The following is an 11,373-nucleotide window of genomic DNA, read 5'->3' on the forward strand; positions in this document are numbered from 1 at the left end:
TATTTAATTCTTCCCCCTCATTTCCCCCCAAAGGACTTGCAATTATTTCCCAGAGACACTATCTTAGGAAAAGGGAAATACCCAGATCTTTCTGGGGCTTCAATTTAGTTCAGTTCAGTTGCTCAGTCCTGTCCGACTCTTTGCGACCCCATGAATCGCAGCACGCCAGGCCTCCCTGCCCATCACCATCTCCCGGAGTTCACTCAGACTCACGTCCATTGAGTCAGTGATGCCATCCAGCCATCTCATCCTCTGTCGTCCCCTTCTCCTCCTGCCCCCAGCCCCTCCCAGCATCAAAGTCTTCTCCAATGAGTCAACTCTTCGCATGAGGTGGCCAAAGTACTGGAGTTTCAGCTTTAGCATCATTCCTTCCAAAGAAATCCCAGGGCTGATCTCCTTCAGAATGGACTGGTTGGATCTCCTTGCAGTCCAAGGGACTCTCAAGAGTCTTCTCCAGCTGCATTCTAATTCTAACTGAGAGCACCACTGTGGTCCACTGGCAGAGGATAAGTAGAAAGTCTGTTCTTAGTGTCACCTGGGGCTCTGTGATTCTACAAACACATTCTGTACTTAATGTTCCTTCCTGAGTGAAGAGTTGGAATACATATACTCAGCAGCTGTTATGAACTCTGACATTATCATGAAGGTTTTCAAGGCAGAAAATCACACCCCCCATAACACACAAGCAAAGCAAAATACTCCCCAAAGACCTAAGCCTCAACCTCACTAGCAAAGTAATAAGTAGTGAGCCAAAGCAATACCACAGCACTTCAGGAATCATAGACAAAAGCGTTACCACCGAACTTGCAACTTACAAATGTAAGTTGCAGGGGTAGTGATGCAATTACACACCCTCCTCCCCCAACCTCCCCACCCCCACATTTAACTTACCTCTTTCATTTATGCACAAGCTATATGGATACTAGAAAAAGAGGATTCTCAGAAGCTTAATTAGGTGATTACACCAACTGCAGTTGATTTTTCAAAGGTGACCTCATTACTGGAGCAACTCAAGACAACCCCTGACATCTGATATGCATCTATTTATTGGCCAGATATGTTTTTCATTGTCTCTATAAGCTCAAAACTGTAGAAGGTATTCAGTTTCACCTTTATTTAATAGAAAAGCAGAACAATTTACTGTCTTTTTTTCAAGTTGAGATGAATTCTCTGGTTCTGCACCATAACATACAATCCAGAAGTCCCTTGATTATGTCATCCTCCCCCAGGTTTTATGCTGAGCAACTGATGACACTTTCCTAGGAAGATATGGTGATCAGAAAATCATAGGTGCACTAAGTTGCTTTGGTAAGACATCCAGGAGATGGGGAGATAGATTCAGATAAAAATTTCATATATGTAAGAATATATCTATGGATATATATAATTATTACCCAGTTATTTATTTAGTGTTGCCCCTCTTGGCTAGAATGTATGTTCCAAAAGAGCAAGGATTGTGTCTACTTTGTTGACCACCATGTTACCAGCACAATCTCAGCACCTAGAATAAATGAATGTTCAATGAATAGGTGTGTTATTTAATATACATCCTCTCCTAAAGAATGGTGAAATTTTTATAACAGCTCTCTTCTTCAGGCAGAGATGAAGTTTTTACTGCTCAGCATTATAATTCAGAAAAGGTTTTGAATTCTGCTAAAACAAGATTTGATGTGTAATCATTTGGAGGAAGAAGCATGGTTTGGAATAAGTAATAAACATTATAAATTTTCTCAGATCTCAATGACTTGTGCTTGAAAGAACTTCCATTTATGAAAAAGGACAGCATAAGTACTTACTTTCAGAGAGGCTAGGAAGATATCAGTCACAAAGGGCAATTATGATATTGTTTTGTGTACTTTTTGCTTTTACCACTTACTGTTGAGCAAACAGTTCATGAAGCACCAAAATGATGCATATTTAATAGGACAGGAGGTCAAGGGAACAAAAGAGAGGAGTAAGCAAGTAGGCAAAAATGAAACATCAGTAAGACATTATTTTATTTCAAATTCTTAACAAAGAAGTCAGTAAGAAGGGAAATATTTGGTGAACATTCTGGTTTTTTACTATTAAAATTGTGCTGTTTTAAAGCTTCTAGGGTAAGAAACTTGTTCATTAACCCATATTTATTTAAAGAGGCTACCTTATGCCTCTCCAATGAGAAGATACTCCCTCCTAAATAAGCAGTACACTAGGCCAACAGAGAAAAATCTACGTAGGGCAGATGAATTTGCTTCATTTACCCACCTCCCATTATCTTTCTAGAATCACTGACACCCCATTCCCACCTCCCAGAGCTGGACTGGATGTTCTTCCTAAAGTGAGTGTTATCATGTTGTACTCTTTCCTCTGGATGCTCTTCCTAAAGAAAGTGTTATCATGTTGTACTCATGTCTCTCTAATACTTCCTGGTTGCCGTTGACTGCTTTCTCATCTGATACTTCAGTTGAGGAAATGGGTATATCTTATTTCAGATAATATCTCCCACACTTGCACAGGTGCCTAGGCACAAAGTAGCTTCCAATAAATATGGGTTAATGAACAAGGACATGAAAGATGACATGACTCTCTACAGAGCATCATCCCAGATTTGAGGGAAAAGGAACTGATCTTGACATTTTTTAATTCAGGGAAACAAATGTGGAGATGAGGATTGATCATGAGGTTAAAAGGCCCATATCCTGGACTTGCACTTTCTTCTGAAGATCAGCATCATTTTGACCCATTCAGCACTAAGAGAAAGCCTTGTATTCTGACTGTAGTGCAAACTCTTCTGCGATAGAGGAACCAGTGTGGTGAGAGGATTTTTCAAGGCATTCACTGTTGTAGCTATAGAAGCAATCAAGTTCTTTCTTCCACTTCCAGAGGCTATCAAAAATAAATTGGTTTCCTTTTAGGATTAGTACTTTTTATATCCTGACTGCCCCCAAACTCTAAGGCTGTATGATTTTTTAATGTAAATAGTGAAAGTGTTAGTCTCTGAGTCATGTCCAACTCTTTGTGACCCTATGGACTATAGCCTGCCAGGCTCCTCCATTCATAGAATTTTCCAGGCAAGAGTACTGGAGTGGGTAGCCATTCCCTTCTCCAGGGGATCTTCCCAACCCAGGGGTCAAACCCAAGTCTCCTGCATTGCAAGCTGATTTTTTACCGTCAGAGCCACCAGGAGTTTTGCTATTTTAATTTCATTTTCAACTGTTTGTTGATAGTATCGATATATAGAGATATAGTTTCTTTTGTATATTGATCTTGTATCTTATAAATTAACTTATTAGTTCTTATGTATGTATACGTTAGTCACCCAGTCGTGTGTGACTCTTTGCGACCCCATGGACTGTAGCCCACCAGGCTCCACTGCCCATGGAATTCTCCAGGCAAGAATACTGGAGTGGGTTGCCATTTGCTGCTCCAGGGAATCTTCCTGACCCAGGGGTTGAACTTGGGTCTCCTGCATTGCAGGCAGATACTTTACCATCTGAGCTACTACAGAAGTCCAAACACATATTAGTTCAGAGTAGCTTTTTAAGAGATTACTTGGGATTTTATATATAGAACATCCTACCATCTGCAAAAGTTCTCAAAGCCAGGCTTCAGCAATACGTGAACCGTGAACTTCCTGATGTTCAAGCTGGTTTTAGAAAAGGCAGAGGAACCAGAGATCAAATTGCCAACATCTGCTGGATCATGGAAAAAGCAAGAGAGTTCCAGAAAACATCTATTTCTGCTTTATTGACTATGCCAAAGCCTTTGACTCTGTGGATCCCAATAAACTGTGGAAAATTCTTCAAGAGATGGGAATACAGACCACCTGACCTGCCTCATGAGAAATCTGTATGCAGGTCAGGAAGCAACAGTTAGAACTGGACATGGAACAACAGACTGGTTCCAAATAGGAAAAGGAGTAAGTCAAGGCTGTATATTGTCACCCTGCTTATTTAACTTACATGCAGAATACATCATGAGAAACGCTGGACTGGAAGAAACACAAGCTGGAATCAAGATTGCTGGGAGAAATATCAATAACCTCAGATATGCAGATGACACCACCCTTACGGCAGAAAGTGAAGAGGAACTAAAAGCCTCTTGATGAAAGTGAAAGAGGAGAGTGAAAAAGTTGGCTTAAAACTCAACATTCAGAAAACAAAGATCATGGCATCTGATCCCATCACTTCATGGGAAATAGATGGGGAAACAGTGGACACAGTGTCAGACTTTATTTTTTGGGCTCCAAAATCACTGCAGATGGTGATTGCAGCCATGAAATTAAAAGACGCTTACTCCTTGGAAGAAAAGTTATGACCAACCTAGATAGTATATTCAAAAGCAGAGACATTACTTTGCTGACTAAAGTCCGTCTAGTCAAGGCTATGGTTTTTCCAGTAGTCATGTATGGATGTGAGAGTTGGACTGTAAAGAAGGCTGAGCGCCAAAGAATTGATGCTTTTGAACTGTGGTGTTGGAGAAGACTCTTGAGAGTCCCTTGGACTGCAAGGAGATCCAACCAGTCCATTCTGAAGGAGATCAATCCTGGGGTTTCTTTGGAAGGAATGATGCTAAATCTGAAAGAAACTCCAGTACTTTGGCCACCTCATGCGAAGAGTTGACTCATTGGAAAAGACTCTGATGCTGGGAAGGATTGGGGGCAGGAGGAGAAGGGGACAACAGAGGATGAGATGGCTGGATGGCATCACTGACTCGATGGACGTAAGTCTGAGTGAACTCCAGGAGTTGGTGATGGACAGGGAGGCCTGGCGTGCTGCGATTCATGGGGTTGCAAATAGTCGGACACGACTGAGCGACTGAACTGGAACTGGATCATCTGCAAAGAAAGGCAGATTTCATTCTTTTTTACAATAGACAGGCCTTATTTTTTCTTTTCATATTGCTGTGGCTAGAAATTGAATTACAGTGATAACTAGAAGACAGTTTTGTTTTTTCTCAAGCTTAGATAAAGTATACCCTTAGGTATATCAATTGTTGTTGTTCAGTCGCTCAATCATGTGTGACATTTTGCAACTCCATGGACTGTAGCACACCAGGCCTCCCTGTTCTTCACTATCTCCCAGAGTTTGCTCAGACTCACATCTATTGAATCAGTGATGCCATCCAGCCATCTCATCCTCTGTCACCAGCTTCTCCTCCTGTCCTCAATCTTTCCCAGCATCAGCGTCTTTTCCAATGGTATATCATTAAACATACCATGAAGTATGATATGAGCTGTAGATTCTTCATGATGCCCTTTATCACATTAAAATAGTTCCTTCTCTTCTTCAATTTTGATAATGTTTATGATAAACAGTTACTGAATTTTATTGATTTTAAAAATTTTATTCTGAATTGTGAAGTACATTGATTAATCTTTTGAAAGCTGGATCAAGTCTTTTTTCCTTGGATGACCTTCACTTGCTAAAGATGTTATTCCTTTTTATGTTACTAGAATCAATTTCTTGTATTTTGTTTGAGGTTTTGTGGATCAGATATATTTGTCTGTAATATACCTATATTGCAATATCCTTGTCAGGGTATCATAAGTAGGATAGCCTCAAAAAAATGAGTTGGGAATTTGTCTCTCCTTATCTATTTACCAAAAGAATGTGTGTAAGAGTCATATCATTTGAAATGATCTGGGTCTAGAATTTTCCTTGTGGAAACCTTTCTTATTATCAAAGTCAATTAATAGATATAAAGCTATACAGATATTCCATCTATTCCTGAGTTTTGGAAAGTTACAGTTATTGAGGAATTTGTTCCTTGTTCCAGATATTGAATGCTAGCTTAAAGGTGTTCATAATCCCTTATTATAGGTTTAATACTTATAAATTTTTTTTAATAATATTCGCTCTTTCACTCCAATGTTCTTACTCTATATATTATTTTACTTGACTAACATTGCTAGGTGGGTTTTTTTTTTTTGCCCATTTTATTAAACTTTTTAAACAATATTTGCCCTTCACAAAATAAGTAACTTAAATGGATCATATAACTAATTGTAAAATGCAAAACTGTAAAACTACTGAAAGATAACGTAAGAAAAAAACCTAGATGACCTTGGGTACGGGGTTGTCTTTTTAGATACATCAAATGCATGACCTATAAAAGATAACTAATAAGCTGGACTTCATTAAAATTAAAAACTTCTGCTCTGTGAAAGACAATGCCAAGAGAATGAAAAGACAAATCACAGGGTGGAAGAATATATTTGCAAAATACACATTGAATAAAGAATTATTATCCAAATTACACAAGGTCTCTTAAAATGTAACAACACAACAAAAACAAACAAATTAACAAAAATTTAAAAATAGGTCAAAGATCTTAACAAACACCTCTTCAAAGACATACAGATGGCAAATAAGCATATGAAAATAAGCCCCATATCATATTTCATCAGAGAAATCAAAATTAAAGCAGTGGCAAGATATCACTACACATCCACAGGAATGGCCCAAATTTGGAACACTATCAACAGCAAGAGCTGGCAGGGATATGGAGCAATGGGAAATCTCATATATTGCTTGTGAGACTAAAAATATTAATAATGTATATGCTATTATTGCTTTGTTTTAAACAAAGTAGTCTTTTTTTTTTTTAAGAAAAAATGTAGCAAAACAGTTACCAACAACTTCCCATTCATTTCATGTGGGTGCAGTTTCCATCTGACATCATCTGTGTTTAGCCTAAAAGGCATCCATTCCATCCATAGCCTAAAAGTACATTTCTGTCTACAAGATCATCTATGTCAAATACCCAAGAAAGACAATATGCTTGGTCCAACTAGCTGTTGTTGGATCCATTGTTTTTATTATTTCATATCAGCATATGGATTAACTGCCATTATGTACAGAATCCACACTTGACTTAATGAGCTGTAGATGAAGTCTGAGGGTAACATAGGACCAAAATGTGCTGACTAGGACTAACTCTTCAACATAGCCTATAATGAAATACTTTCTCCTGGAATAGTACCAACTGCTATTCAATAAACTATGGGAAATTCTTAAAGAGATGGGAATACCAGACCATTTTACCTGTCTCCTGAGAAACCCATATGCTGGTTAAGAAGTAACCTGGAACAATGGAACAGACATGGAACAATGGATTGGTTCAAAATTTGGAAAGGAGTATATCAAGGCTGTATACTGTCACCCTGCTTATTTAACTTATATGTAGGGTACATCATGTGAAAAGCTAGGCTGGATGACTCACAAGTTGGAATCAAGATTGCTGGGAGAACTATCAACAACCTCAGATATGCAGATGAGACCACTTCAATGGCAGAAAGTGAATAGGAACCAAAGAGCCTCTTGATAAAGTTGAAAGAGGAGAATGAAAAAGCTGGCCTAAAATTCAACATTCAAAGAACTAAGATCATGACATCTGGTCCCGTCACTTCATGGCAAATAGATGGGAAGAAATTTTGAAACAGTGGCAAATTTTATTTTCCTGGGCTCCAAAATCACTGCAAACAGTGACTGCAGCCATGAAATTAAAAGACGCTTGCTCCTTGGAAGAAAAGCTATGACAAACCTAGACAGCATATTAAAAAGGAGAAACAGCACTTTTTCAACAAACGTCTGTGTAGTCAAAGTTGTGTTTTTTCCAGTAGTCATGTATGGATGTGAGAGCTGGACCATAAAGAAGGCTGAGTGCTGAAGATTGATGCTTTTGAACTGTGGTGCTGGAGAATACTCTTAAGATTTCCTTCAAGAGCAAGGAGAGCAAACCAGTCAATTCTAAGGGAAATCAACCCTGAATATTCATTGGAAGGACTAATGCTGAAGCTGAAGTTCCAATACTTGGGCCACCTGATGAGAAGAGCTGACTCACTGGAAAAGACCCTGATGCTGGGAAAGACTGAGGGCCAAAGGAGAAGGGGACGACAGAGGATGAGATGGTTGGGTGGCATCACTAGATCAATGGAAATGAGTTTGAGCAAACTCTGGGACATAGTGAGTGACAGAAAAGCCTGGTGTGCTACAGTTTATGGGGTCACAAAGAGAGGAATACCACTTAGTGAGTGAACAATGACTATTCACTGAAAGTTTATGTCTCCAGTACAGTTTGTGGTTAACAGATAAGAGATTGGTTTATCAAATCCTTATCATTACTTTGGCTTCCCTGACGGCTCAAACAGTAAAGAATCCACCTGCAATGCGGGAGACCTGGATTTGATCCCTCGGTTGGGAAGATCCCCTGGAGGAGGGCATGGCAACCCACTCTAGTATTCTTGCCTGGAGAATTCCCATGGATAGAGGAGTCACAAAGAGTCAGGCACAACTGAGTGACTAAGCACAGCACACCATAGTTACCTTGGTTTCCCTGGTGGTTCAGGCAGTAAAGAATCTGCCTGTAATGAAAGAGACCCAGATTCGATCCCTGAGTGGGGAAGATCCCATGGAGAAGGGAATGGCTACCCACTCCAGTATTGTTCCCTGGAGAATTTCATAGTCAGAGGAGCCTCATGGGCATGATGGAGCAACTATAATTACCTTAGGAGATAGTTATTTTTATGTCTCAGACATGTGAAATAAATTTCCTAAAGTCAGTCACAAGATCATTTATTGTAGAAATTCAAAGCCTAAGCTATATGATCTCAAAAACCATGCATATTTTTAAAAACCACCATGCTGTGCTGCTTCCTATAAAATTAACTGGTTGCCAACATTGCTTACATAATCTGCTTGAAGATGTGCTATAGAACAAAAGAATGATCACTAGGGGGAAAAAATCCCTCAAGAATCATGAAATTTGAGTCAAAACGTGCTGGCATTAAAACTATTTAAATATATAAAGCTAACTCTAGGTAGTTGCTCTATATATAGTTGTGAAGTTAATTTTAAATGTGTTTTTTTAACCAGGAAGATACAACATGTAGTAGAAATAGATGACAGTGATTACAATTATATAAATGTTCCATTTTCCATGAAAAAGCATTTAGAAAATTTTCATCTAGTAGATAGATAATAGAAAGAATGAAAGAAAAATAAACCAGAATTCTGACATGGTGATCTCTGGATTGTGAAATTATGTCTTATTTATTTCATTATACTTTTCTGTATTTTTTGAAATAATAAGAAAAGCTTTACTAAAAAACATTTCCTAACATTTCTTAAAACATTACTAAATTTCCTTTTTGATGTCGTGAAAGACTCGAGACACTTGAAATATGTAATAGCTGATATTTATTCCAAAAATATATCTGTGCAGGAAATTTTTCCTTTGAGTCAACTTAATCCAACCAAAGCTCCCACTCTGTAGGCTAACAAGAAATGGAGCCATAGATACTCTCTGAACTCTGCCTACAGGAGAATTCTGCAACAGTCCTGAATGTTTTGGGTTGGCCAAAAACATCATACAGAAAAGCCCAAATGAACTTTTTGGCTAACACAGTACAATACAGCATTTGAAGGTTGTTACTTTTCACTGATCTATACTGGTTACTATTCAGCGAATCAGTGTCCAGGAAGACCTGGGTCCTTGAAGGCCAGGATCTGTATCTTGCCACCTGGAATGAAAGAAACTTTTCCATTTTATTGAGACCCTGGTCTTCATAGCATTTATGGTCCTCTTGTGCTTCCTGGGTTAGAGCAACTCAAACTCTCTGCTACTTTTCTCAACTCCTTCGCAGCACTTACCTCTCTTCCGTTTCCTTTGTGTAATAATTCTCTTTTCAGTTATGGCTTTCGCAAAAGATTGGAAGAGATCTTTTCTTTGGGCATTAAAAAAATATGTCTCCATTTTGTTCTTTGTGATGAGTAGACAGCCAAAGATTTTTGGCAGTTAGTTAGTGCAGAGAAAAGCTTTTAGCTAGGTGCTGGAGTTGAAAGGAACTCACAACCCAGTTGGGAAGATGGGCTACACATATGGATAAATAATCAGCCAGAGAGCACGAGTGCATAAAGAGTAAGTACAAACTGGTGGTCATGATTTTAGTGTCATCTCTTTCCAGTGTCTTTAACGATTTTCTTCATCTTTTTTACTTCTTTTATCTGGTTTCCCCACCCCCCCCCATCATGTCCTTAATCAGGATCCTCAATCTTTTCCCCCAAATGGAAGCAGACAGATTTCTTCCTTCCTACATAGTTTACTCAGTGGGTATGTCAGAGCGATTTTGTTTTTCTCCCAAAGTAACTGAGAATTTTGAAATGTCAGGTAGACAGATGTGTTAAATGTTCTTTCAGGTAGAGGAAGAGAGATGATTCAACATCTTTGCATACAGGAAACACAACAGAATTTAGTTATATTATGTTCTAGTGCATATAAATCTCATAAATTGCAGATTCTGAATTATTTCAACAAAATTCTGCTCTTTCAAAGGTTTCCCAAGAACACTTCCTTGTTAAAAAAGTAAAGTGATACCACAACACAGTTGGCTGCCTCTCTCATTTCATCCTCTGAGTTGTCAATTACGTGAGCACTTCTTTCTTCTCTAAATGTGCCTTCTTTACCAAAAGGAACCAGAAGTGAAGTGAAGTCTCTCAGCTGTGTTCGACTCTTTGTGACCCCATGGACTGTAGCCCACCACGCTCCTCCATCCATGGAATTTTCTAGGCTAGAGTACTGGAGTGTGTTGCCATTTCCTTTTCCAGGGGATCTTCCCAACCCAGGGGTCGAACCCAGGCCTCTTGCACTGTGAAAGGTTTTCCTAAATGAGCTAGTCTGTCCACTACAGTATAATCTCACCTAGCTTTCCTGATCATCTCAGTGTCGGTCTATTTAATCTATCAGAGAAAAGAAATAAAAGGAAGGAGGAAGAAAAATAATAAGGAAATATATATAATATTGTATGTTTGTATAATATTAGAAGACTGAAATAAAACACAGAACGAACCATTTAATCCTTTACTCTCCCCCAAATATTCCCTTAAGCTCATCTTTCTTATGACTCTGTGCTATAATTTTTGAAACAGAGGTTGATTCTTAACATTCTCCATTTTCAAGATCTTAAGAACACATGAATAGTGTACACTACATGCATATTGAAATGTGCTGTTGTTCTGATTTGAAAGAAGTTTTCTCCTTGGATATCGCGATTTTAATATCAAAAGACTTGTGTTCTAATCTTTGCTTCTCTTCCTAGAGAAGTGATGTTATAGAAGAGACAGCTTACCCTGTATTTCAGTTGTCTCATTAATAACATGAGAAAAAGAATCAAGTTCCTAGGATTGTTGGGAGGGATATAACACGTCCTCCAATGGTTGAAGAGCCTGTAACATAGAAAGCACACATTTGGAATTTTTAAAAATATTTATTTCTATTTATTTTTGGCTGCGGTGGGTCTTCAGTGCCGCATGCAGGCTTTCTCTGGTTGTGGTGAGCAGGGGCTACCCTCTAGCTGTGGTGTGTGGGCATCTCGTTGCAGTGGCTTCTCTTGTG

Source organism: Ovis aries, chromosome 9 (assembly GCF_016772045.2).
Source record: "Ovis aries strain OAR_USU_Benz2616 breed Rambouillet chromosome 9, ARS-UI_Ramb_v3.0, whole genome shotgun sequence".
Classification (NCBI taxonomy): Eukaryota; Metazoa; Chordata; class Mammalia; order Artiodactyla; family Bovidae; genus Ovis; species Ovis aries.